The 10,598-nt window shown below is 47.6% G+C and overlaps 1 protein-coding gene across 1 annotated transcript in view; it reads left to right on the forward strand.

Moving 5' to 3' along the window:
• ETV7 (ETS variant 7) overlaps nucleotides 1-10,598 on the forward strand; it is a 33,007-nt gene that overhangs the window by 3,555 nt on the left and 18,854 nt on the right. The gene's annotated exons all lie outside the window — the stretch shown is intronic.

A 10,598-nucleotide genomic window follows, 5' to 3' on the forward strand; every position in this document is an offset into this window, starting at 1 on the left:
GCGATCCTTCTGCCTCAGCCTTTCAAGTAGCTGGAACTACAGGCGTGCGCTACCACGCCCGGCTGATTTTTTGATTTACTGTAGAGAAGAGGTCTTGCCTGCCCAGGTGGGTCTAAACTGTGCTTCTTAAGCTGTAGAAATCATTAGCTTGGCAGCTGGCTGACTGCAGGCTGGGATCTTTGATCTGGGCAGGGGGTTTGGGGACAGTGGTGAGTAGGCACATCTGAGCTGCCTTGTGAGGCCACTTCCTTTTTCTTTTTCTTTTTTGAGTTGAAGTCTCACTTTGTTGCCTAGGCTGGAATGCAGTGGCATGCTCACAACCACCCCACCGTCAACCTGCTGGTCTCCAGCGATTCTTCCACCTCAGCCTTCCAAGTAGCTGGAACTACAGGCGTGTGCTACCACACCTGGCTATGTGAGACCACTTCCTAACCGGCTGGCCCAGTGGCTGGAACCCTGCTTTATTGATTTCACACCTTTTTGATTTCCTGGCCACAACCTACTTTTTGAGCTAACAGGACTGAGCTGAGTGCTGAGCACAATGTGGGTTGTGACTTCACAGGCCTTAGGAAGAGCCAGCTGGCCCCTACAGACCTCTGCCATCCATGACCTGGCATTGTTTTAGTGGGGAGCAGAGCTCGTCTTTCCATGATTAGAGGGAAGGTGGGACCGATCCACAGACTCACCCAGGAGCAGGCTCTGGAGGGAGCTCAGCATGGAGGTGGCACTGGTGCCACAGGACAGCAATGGAGGGAAGTGGCAGCACTAGTTGGGGTGGGGAGGGCAGCTCTACAGGAACCCTCTGTGGCTTCAATTCCTCCCAGTCATCAAGCCCTAGAATGTCCACGCTGGTAGAGACCCTAGTTGTTGCATCAGGTAACTCACTTATCTCCCAAATAAGGAAACGAAGTCCCAGGAGGCTGTGTTCTGCCCAAGGTCACGTAACTTTTGGTTTCCTCCCTTCCAACCTCTAGTTCAAGGTTACTAGGTGAGAGGGTACAGGAGGAGAAGTGAGCGCTTAGAAAATTTAGTCATCACCTTGGTAAATACGAATATGCAAGCCTTTTAATTTTCAGAAGAGTACATTTTTCTTTGTTCACGTGTTTGTCACGGAGAACCAACTGCATGTTCACTGGGGAGATGGGAGGAGGGTGCTGAGGTTGAAGATGAGCCTGGAAGTTGATGATAGAGTCAGATCTGGGTCAAGGGGTGGGTAAGAATCGGACAGACGGAGGAGTTTAAAGCTAGGATAGGCCCACCATGATTGCACTTTAAGACGCTTTGAGAAAAGATGTCTGGAGTTCTTGTTTTCTCTGAACCTTGGTTAAAAAAAAAGAACAACTTTGATCTGATTTTAGGATACACACTTATCTATAAATTAAAGACATAAGAATAGAAATGTTAACACTGCTTCTGAGAGACACTTTCTAATAATGAAGTTCAAACCACAAGACCCATAACTCTCCTCGGAGCACTGGGAAATCATATTTCCATAAGACCAAACGTCCCGAGTTCAGAAGCTCACTAAATATTTGTTGAATGAATGACTAGGGGTCTTCATCAGGGACATGAAGTCCTCCAACCAATGCAGAACCCCTTCAGTGAACCCCTCTGAGATGGTCACCAGGTCTCCTCTTGTGGCAGCCTGTTCTTTGGTGGCACCACTCAGGGTCCAGGTCATGGTGGCCTATTTTCCCCTAGATGAAAACTCCTGAGGCGTTTTGATTAAACCATGCGTTGTGGTCAAAATGGTTTGAGAAATGCTGCCCTATTGCCTTGGGTTAGATTTCCCCAGACTCTGAAATACTGGCGATGAATGGGGGGAGGTGGGGGAAGACAGAAGAGAAAGGAATCCCAAGTGTTCTCTTGGGCTAGTGGGGCTCTTTGGGGACAGCGTAGGGCACATCCTTAGTAATCCCAGCCAGTGGATAAGGAAACGGCTTTGTCCACTCACTTCCCATCCATGATGGGATGAGTGTTGTTTCCAGGGGTACCGACTCCCCAGCATTTTCAAATTACCCTGGACCCTGGCTGAGGGGACCCTGCAACCAGAAAAGCGCCCCCAGGTAGCCTTCAGAGTTGTAGAGGTGAGAGCTGAGGGCTGAGGGCAGGGCCCCGTAGTGACTTCTAAGCCTGTCATCTTAGATTCCATGACTCATATCATGGGAACTTCTGAAAGTCTTCAGGCAACACAATTCTGGCCCTTAAATAAATAGTTAACAGTCTTAAAAGACAGGGGATGCCAAGTGACTCATTTTCCTGTCAACAACATCCCAAATAAGCAAAAGGCTGACCCCAAATGAGGGTTTGTCTCTTCAGATTGGCTGGGGTAGCATCAGCCCTCTTTCCCCACATTTCTGGAAACTGGATTTCCATCTCTGACCTTTATTCCTCGTCATCCACTCCATTCCCTCCTCCACCTCCAGCTTCCATTCTGATGGAACTAATTTGCTTCAGCCGGAGGTGAACACACACAACAAACCTTGCTTTGCTTTGGGAGCTGACGCCAAGAGGGGCCCGCCAACTATTTTCCTGGGGAGCTCGTTTTTCTGTGTTCATCTGCCTGACAAAGTTGTGCTGTCGAGCAACGGAAAGTCCACCCGAGGACAGCTGTGATGTCTAGGGTTGTAGCAAGTGACAGGCGGTGGGCTGGAATGGAGGAGTGGGATTCGTGGGGGCTCCAGCATGAAAGGAGCCCCCACAAAAGGAGCTTCACCTCTTTGTTCCCCTGGATGCAAATGGGGAAAGCAGAGTTCTCACTCCCTGGCCCTGGACTGTAGACCTGAGGATCTGCCCGAGGCCAGAGTGAGTCAGAGTTATGAAGGGATGCAGCTGCAGGGCAGAGACAGCTGGCAGTCTTGCAGAACTGGGCTGAGGTCACAGGGGAGTGAGTCTAGGAGGAGGTCATGCATCCTCAAGGGATGACTCAGGGGACTATTGAGAAGAAGCAGTTCAGAGTTGGTCACCAGCATGACCTAATTCAATGACAGAGAAGCCAAGACTCAGGGAAAGGAAGAGTCATCTGTGGTGCTAATGGCCAGACTAACCTTCAAACCCAGGACTCCTAGTTCTTGGTGCTGAGTCTCTTCATTTTCCTGGAGCTTATTCCCCGGAGGAGAGGCCTGGGAACTTCCCACTTCGCCTGCAGAGGAACTGAGACGTCTCCATGTTTAGAAATTGACTTTCAAGCTTCTGGTTGTGAATAACCTATGGGAAGAGGCATATAGTGCCATCTTCTTTATTCAGAATTACAGGGAAAGGGATGACACCTCTCTGCAACTCCCTGGAGTTGTAAGCAAGAAAAAACGGTCTTTGGGGAGCTCGGACAGGCTTTATGTGCTCATGCTCACGTGAGAGAGTTCCCAGGAACCTCACTTAATAGATGAACAATTGCGGCTTTCTGGTTTCCTAGACCAGGACTTCTCAGATTTTAATGTGCACACGAATCTCCTGGGAACCTTGTTGAAGTAGAGATTCTGATTCAGTGGATCTGGGATGGGGCCCGAGAGCCTGCATTTCTCATTGTCTTCCGGTGATGCTGATGCTGCTGGTTTGAGGACCACACTGTGTTTATTTTCAAACTGCTGGTCAAGACTCACTAAGGAGGTGAAATCAACCTAGTGGATCTATACAAGTATTTTTTAAAAGTAAGCAGAATATATCAGTGTACATTATAAGTAGTAAAAGCAGCTATGATTTTGTGAATACTTTGTTTAGGCGATTTATATTTACATGCATGTGGGTCATGATATAAAGTGTATTTTTTCCCCCAACTGGGCCTAGTGGCTCATGCCTGTAATCCCAGAACTTAGATCGGCTGAGCCTTGAGGATTGCTTGAACCCAGGAGTACAAGACCAGCTTGGGCAACATAGTGAGACTTTGTCTCTTAAAAAAAAAATGAGACCAGTTTGGGTAATAGAATGGGACCTCATATTTACAACAACAACAACAAAAAATTAGCCAGATGTGGTGACACACACCAATAGTCCCAGCTACTTGGGAGGCTGAGGTAGAAGGATTGCCTGAGCCCAGAAAGTCAAGGCTGAGGTGAACTGTGATCGTGCCACTGCACTCCAGCCTGGGCAAAAGAGTGAGACTCTGACTCAAAAAAAGGTGTTTTGATTAACCCATGGAGATCAAAATAGTTTGAGAAATGCTGCCCTAAATGATGGCATATTTGAAGCAGGAAATTAGATGGATGCAGGTGTAAAAGAGAGGGGTGGTGTAAAGCAAGGAGGATGGAGATTAGAAGTGAATATTCTGGAAGGTGTGAGTATTGACAGTGATGTCATTGCCTGACAAGGAATATGGCAAACAACAAGCCGATGGGAAATTCCAAAAACTATTGTGAGTAAAGAACCTCTTTACTTCCTAAAAGCAGGGCTTAGGCTAGACCATGTTCATCTTTGTGCAAACTGAAGAGCCTTCTCCTTTGGGGAGAAGCGAAACAAAGTCCTGATTGAATTTCACCTCCTTACTCTCCTGCCTCCCCTCAGAAGGTGTCTTTGTGAAGAACACAACACCACTCTATGCGCTGGTCTTGCCCACGGTCTGGTGACAACCATAAAGATTAATGTGATGAGCAAAAAAAGGATTATCGACCTCCTCTCTACAATAAATAAAAAAATTAGCCGGGCGTGGTAGTGCGCGCCTGTAGTTCCAGCTATTGGAAGGCTGAGGCGGAAGGATCGCCGGAGCCCAGCAGGTCGAGGCTGCGGTGGCCGGGAGCAGCCACTGCACTCCAGTCTGGGCAACAGTGAGATTCCAACTCAAAAAAAAAAAAGGATTATCTGCTAAGACAATGGGGCCAAGCAATGGTGTGACAGATTTGTGGGGTTTCTGGAGACACAGTGACATATGATAAACTAAGAACATGGTAATTGATAAACCATGGTCATCATGGCAGAAAAACAAGTTAGTCCCTCTGCTTGCAGGCCAGGATCCACCAATGAGGATGCTGATGATCTTGAAAATGACCATTTGTTGCATTTTTTTTTAATCGGTGGAAGTGAAAATTTGTTTTATTGTAATAGTTACACATTTCTTAGAATATTTCCTTTATTTCTTTGCTGTTTTCTGATTTAATAACCACTAGCTGGATGCCAGGGTTTCAATATCAAAGTCATTAACTTGGGTTGATTGGCCAAACTTGAGTTCTACTCCAAAAGATTTTCACTGGCAATGAAGAGGTAAAAATTAATATGTGCCCAAAAGTTGAATGAGCACAATTTAAGCCTTTTTTTTTTTTTTTTAAGGATCTCACTCAGTGGCATGGCTCACAGCTACTGCAGTCTCGACCTCCTGGGCTCAGGCTATCCTTCTGCCTCAGCCTTCCAAGTAGCTGGAACTACAGGTGCGCGCCACCATGCCCAGCTAATTTTTTGCTTTATTGTAGAGAGGGTCTCGCCAAGTTGCCCAGGCTGGTCTCAAACCCCTGTACACAGTTGGAGGGCTCAGGTGTCTCCCTGAAGAGTCAACGTTGTGTCTCCTCCCTCCCCCAAGCAGGGCTGAATGTGGAAGTTCCCCTCCCCTCTTTGTCTTGGCCTCCCACAGTGTTAGGATTACAGATGTGAGTCTCTGCACCAGCCCCAACTCACTTATTTAGACCACTTGATTCATTGAGCATCTACTATGTGCCAGACATTTCTCTAGGTGCTGGAGAGGCAGCAGTGACCGAGACAGGCGGAATCTGCACCTCCCAGAACTGACATCCTAGTGGGGGATGCAGTGACTACAAGAAGAAGCACTGTGTCCAGGGGTCAGGGCAGTGGAGGCCACACAGCCAAGGATGGTGAGGAGAGCCCCCACGTTTCGCCCTGCTTGAGAGAGGGAGGGGGCACAATGTTGACTCTTCAGGGAGACACATGAGCCCTCCACCTGTGTCCTTGTCAGGGTGCTCCCCTGACTGCCCAAGCTGGGGGCTCTGTCTGGATCTATCTTGGGAACCGGGAGTCAGTCAAACTGGAAATCCCCAGTCAGCAGGCCACTGGGTAGTCATCATGGCAGGAGAATGAACTGATATGTTTCTGGAGTCTTGAGACAAAGATGGTTAATGAGAAGAAACTGGAAATGTGGTGGATTATTGCTGAGAGAGGGAGGAGAGGTCGTGGGCTGGTCTGCAGGTGAAGCCTCAGAGGTTAATTTGGTTGGATTGGTGAGGGGAGTCCATTGAGGCTCATCCCAGCAACTAGCTGAAGGAGACTTCTTGGGGGTAATTGACTCCTTAGATAATAGTTGCCAGCATCTGTTGAACTCTTAGGTGTGCTGGACCCCGCACCATGGATTTTACATGAATTACCTCATCTGACATCTATAGCGTCAGATCTCAGAAAGTGCATACCACATGCCAGACACTGCTTTTTAAATTGATTATCCCCTAGCCTGGGCAACATAGACCCCATCTTTAAAAAATTAAAAAACTAGCCGGGCTCGGTGGCTCAGCCTGTAATCCCGTGCCTTTGGGAGGCTGAGGTGAGTGGATTGCCTGAGCCCGCGGGTTCGAGACCCTCCTGGGCAACTTGGTGAGACCTCATCTCTACAATAAATCAAAAAATTAGCCGGGCATGGTCGCACGCGCCTGTAGTTCCAGCTACTAGGAAGGCTGAGGCAGAAGAATCACTGGATCCCAGCAGGTTGAGGCTGCGGTGGCCGGAAGCGGCCACTGCACTCCAGTCTGGGTGACAGAGTGAGACTCTAACTCAAAAAAAAAAAAAAAATTGAAAAACTTTGCTGGGCATGTTAGCATGTGCCTGTAGTTCCAGCTGCTAAGGAAGCTGAGGCAGAAAGATTGCCTGAACCCAACAGGTAGAGGCTGCAGTGAGCTTGGACAATAGAGTGAGACCCCAACTCAAAAAAAAAGGGGGATTATCTCAGCAACCTTGTGATGGCCGTGTGTGGCCAGTACAATTTTTCTGCCATCATTGTCATTTTACAGATGAGGAAACTGAGGCATAGTCATTTAGGTCACATCATTTGCAACTGGTCTGGAACAATCATCTATGTTTTTTTTTTTTTTTAATAGAGACAGGTCTTGCTCTGTCACCCAGGTTGGTCATGGAGTACAGTGGCATGACCATAGCTCACTGTAGCCTCAAATTCCTGGACTCTAGTTATCCTCCTGAGTAACTGGGACTATAGACATAAGCCACCACACCCAGCTCGTCTGTGCATTTTGGTTGCTGTTGTATGTTTCTATTTTTACTTTTTTTTTTAAGGTATAACTTACATATAGTCAAGTGTACAAATCTTAGGTGTGCAACTCCCTGAATTTTATGTATATATATATGCCTGTATTGCTATCACCCAGATCAAGATCTAACCTTTTTAGCATCAGGAACCAGCTTCATGGAAGATAATTTTTCCAAGGACCAAGGTAGGGGATGGTTTGGGATAATTCAGGTGCAGAACATTTATTGTGCACTTTATTTCCATTATTATTATTATTTGAGTTGGAGTCTCACTCTGTTGCCCAGGCTGGAGTTCAGTGGCATGCTCAAGACCACCACAACCTTGACCTGCTGGGCTCAGGTGATCCTTCCACCTCAGCTTTCCAAGGAGCTGGAATTACAGGCATATGCCACCACACCCAGCTAATTTTTTGATTTAGTGTAGAGATGAGGTCTCATCAAGTTGCCCAGGCTGGTCTCGAAGACATGGGCTCAGGCAATTCTCTCACATCAGCCTCCCAAAAATGCTGGGATTATAGGCATGAGCCACCGCTCCCAGCCAATATTTCTCTTATTAGTATATTGTAATATATAATGAAATAATTCTATAACTCATCATAAAAAAAGCACAGATGGAAGTAGTGAATAAAATAATGGGTGGGCCACGCACGGGCTAAAATAAGTGTTGGATTCTGACTTAAAGCCTGCCACCAGATGTAACTGTACAACTGAAGTACATTGATTCACTTGCCACTCACTGACATAGGGTTTTGATATGAATCTGAAAGTAATTGATTTAATATGGTCTCTGTGCAGTCAAACCTCACTGCTCATGTTAATCTGTATTTGCAGCCACTCCCCAGTGCTAGCATCACCGCCTCAGCACCACCTCGGATCATCAGGCATTAATGTCTCGTAAGGAGTGTGCAACCTAGATCCCTTGCATGTTCAGTTCACAGTAGGGTTCGTGCTCCTATGAGAATCTAATGCCATGACTGGTCTAACAGGAGACCGACCTCAGGCAGTATCATGCGTGATGGAGAGTGACTGTAAATAGAGATGAAACTTTGATTACTTGCCCTCCACTCACTTCTATTCCACCTCAGGAGCTGTGTGGCTCCTGCTGTGGCTGCCTGGTTCCTAACAGGCCATGGACTGGTACCAGTCTATGACCCAGGGGTTGGGAGCCCATGATCTAGAACATTTCCAATGTCCCAGAAAGTTCCTTGTACCTCTTAGTCAATTCCCATCCAAAAGGTGACCACTTTTTTTCTGACCTTTATTCCCAAATTAGCGTTGTCTGTTCTTGATCATAGTTTTATGTCTGGCTTTCCCCCTCAATACAATGTCTTTGGGCTTTGTCCATGTGTTGTGTGCAGCAGTTGTTTGTATTTTATCTTATTTTTTGAGCAGTTCATTGCATGAAAAAAATCACAATTTGAATGTCTGTTCTCCAGCTGACAGATATTTGGGATGGTCCCAGTTCCTATCTATTATGAATGATAAGGTGGACATTCAATTTTATGTCTTTTGGTAGAGATGTTCACCATATCTCTTGGGTTTATTGATTTTTTTTTTTGAGTCATAGCCTCACTTTGTCGCCCAGGCTGAGTGCAGTGGCACAATCATGGCCACTGCAGCCTTGACCTGCTGGGCTCAGGTGATCCTTCCCGGGTAGCTGGAACAGGCATGTGTCGTCACATCTGGCTAAATTTTTGATTTATTGTAGAGATGAGGGCTTGCTAAGTTGCCCAGGCAGATCTCAAACCCCTGGGCTCAGGCAATCCTCTCACCTCAGTCTCCCAAAGTGCTGAGATTACAGGCTTGAGCCACTGCGCCTGGTCATCTCTTGGGTTGTCATCTCTAGGAATGGCAATGCTGGGTGCTACAACCATAGCACCATTCTGCCCCCGAAACTGCATGGCAGCCCAGAGAGGCAGTATTATTATTCGATTTCACAGAGGGGCAAATTGAGGCTTAGAGAGGTTGAGTGGCTTATCTGAGGTGACTTGGTGCCGTGGTTTGAATGTCCCCTCCAAAACTCATGTTGACACTTAATCCCCAGTGTGGCAGTATGGAGGAGTGATGGTTAGAGGTGATTGACTCCCAAGGGCTCTGCTCTCATGAATTCGCTAATCCAATCATGGAATAATGGGTTAATGGAGTAGTAGTAGGTCATCATGGGAGGGGAATGGATGACGTTATGTATATATATATTTTTGAGTCGGAGTCTTACTCTGTCACCCAGACTGGAGTGCAGTGGTAGCTCCCGGTCACTGCAACCTCGACCTGCTGGGCTCCGGCGATCCTTCCGCCTCAGCCTTCGAAGTAGCTGGAATTACAGGCGTGTGCTACCATGCCCGGCTGATTTTTTTATTTTATTGTAGAGATGAGGTCTCGCCAAGCTGCCCAGGCGGGTCTTGAACCCGCGAGCTCAGGCCATCCACTCACCTTGGCCTCCCAAAGCACGGGATTACAGGCTGAGCCACCGAGCCCAGCAGATGACGTTATAAAAAGGGGAAGAGAGACCTGAGCCAGTGCATTAGCAGGCTCCGCCCCTTGCCATGTGATGCCCTGTGCTGCCTTGGGAGGCGTCAGAGAGTCCCTACCAGCAAGAAGACCCTCACCGGATGAGGCCCCTTGACCTCGGACTTGCCAGCCTCCATTTAAGAAATAGATTCTTCAGCTGGGCTCGGTGGCTCAGCCTGTAATCCTGCACCTTGGGAGGCTGAGATGAGTGGATTGTCTGAGCCCACGGGTTCGAGACCCACCTGGGCAGGCGAGACCTCATCTCTACAATAAATCAAAAAATCAGCCGGGCGTGGTAGCACATGCCTGTAATTCCGGCTACTTGGAAGGCTGAGATGGAAGGATCGCTGAAGCCCAGCAGGTCGAGGCTGCGGTAGCCGGGAGCGGCCACTGCACTCCAGTCTGGGCAACAGAGTGAGACTTCAACGAAAAAAAAAAAAGAAATAGTTTCCTTTTCTTTATAAATTAACCCATATCAGGTTTTGTGAAAAGCAACAGAAAACAAGCTAAGATACTTGGTTAGCAAAAGGCTTAGCTGGACTCTGAGCCCTGAGCTTGGCAATTTGGCCCAGAGCTAGGTGGCTGATGCAGTGATGGCAGTCCGGTTGGGCTTGATTGAGACCCTGGTGCCTGGCCCACTGCTTGGGCCCTGGTCATTTCCTAGGGGCTCAAATCCTCTTAGAAAAGCCTTTTGACCTTAGTTTTGGGCTTTTATTTTGTTTTGTTTTTTGTTTTTGAGTCAAGGTGTCACTCTGTTGCTCAGGCTGGAGTACAGTGGCACAATCTCGGCTCACCCACCACCTCAACCACCTGGATTTGGGCAATTCTTCTTCCTCAGCCTCTGGAGTAGCTGGGACTATTGGCATGTACCATCACACCTGGCTAATTTTTTTTTTTTTTTT

The sequence above is a fragment of the Carlito syrichta genome, unplaced genomic scaffold, assembly GCF_000164805.1.
Source record: "Carlito syrichta isolate Samal-C Ts95f unplaced genomic scaffold, Tarsius_syrichta-2.0.1 Scaffold306319, whole genome shotgun sequence".
NCBI lineage: Eukaryota > Metazoa > Chordata > Mammalia > Primates > Tarsiidae > Carlito > Carlito syrichta.